This window comes from Penaeus monodon, chromosome 15, assembly GCF_015228065.2.
Source record: "Penaeus monodon isolate SGIC_2016 chromosome 15, NSTDA_Pmon_1, whole genome shotgun sequence".
Lineage (NCBI taxonomy): Eukaryota > Metazoa > Arthropoda > Malacostraca > Decapoda > Penaeidae > Penaeus > Penaeus monodon.
Window position 1 is genome coordinate 15402934 of NC_051400.1, and position 986 is coordinate 15403919.

The 986-nt window shown below is 29.9% G+C and overlaps 1 protein-coding gene across 1 annotated transcript in view; it reads left to right on the forward strand.

The window, feature by feature from the left end:
* LOC119581775 (protein prenyltransferase alpha subunit repeat-containing protein 1-like) overlaps positions 1 to 986 on the forward strand; it is a 6355-nt gene that overhangs the window by 2587 nt on the left and 2782 nt on the right.

The following is a 986-nucleotide window of genomic DNA, read 5'->3' on the forward strand; positions in this document are numbered from 1 at the left end:
CTTTTTTTTAAGTACCAGGTAGAAGCTCACTATTTTCAGCTTTTCATAACAAATATGGATTTATTTCTTCTGCTAGATATTGTGATTGTATTTTTTTCTGTGGATATTGTTGTTATTTATTCAATATTATTTTCATATTATATTTTCTTGTGTAGCATTTGCAGTTTTGATGTTTTATATGCAAAAGATCTATTGTAGAACTCCTGCATATAAGATATATTCTATATTTGGTAATTACAGAACTATTAGAAGTTAGCATATAGGTCAGAAGCCCATTCAGGCAAGATATGCAGATAAAGTTACAAAAAAGCAAGAATGTGTAAAATATATAACTTTTTTATTATATTGTTGCTGCCTTTGCTTTGTGTTAGTGCATTATGTTAGGCTTTATTTTGCAATGCATATTATTGAATTCATTATCCATCAATTCATTTGAAGCCCGGTGTAAGTACTTTATGTAATTAAAGTAGATCTTTCATGGTTTGCATCCAGATTTTTTTGGGAAACCTTTCTATTTTGTCTTCAGATATATATTACCCCACTTGAAGTTTGTGTATATGATTTACTTATTTATTAAAAAGGAAAGAGCAGTTAGTATTGTAGATCATGTAAACACAAGTTGTATTGTTCCCCTGGAGCTTTGGTGTACCTCACTCAGTTTTTTTAATGTTATAACTGTGTGTTGAGGATGCACAGGTTCATTTTTGGGGGAGATACAGACAAAATGGATTTTGTATAACAAAAAATTATATCTTATGGGACAAGGAGGAAGGCTTCCTTCCTTATTTTTTACCTTCTGTGTCTTTATTTTATTTGTGCAAATTATATGTAATTCTAATATTGTTTCCCAGTATTTTCTATTTGAACTTTATTACAAAACTTGACTTTTTTCTTCTTTTTCCCCCCACTAAACTGCTGACTCTCAGATCAGTAGGTTATTTCTTAATTTTTCATCAAGTAGCCATCAACTTACTTCCTTTGGTACA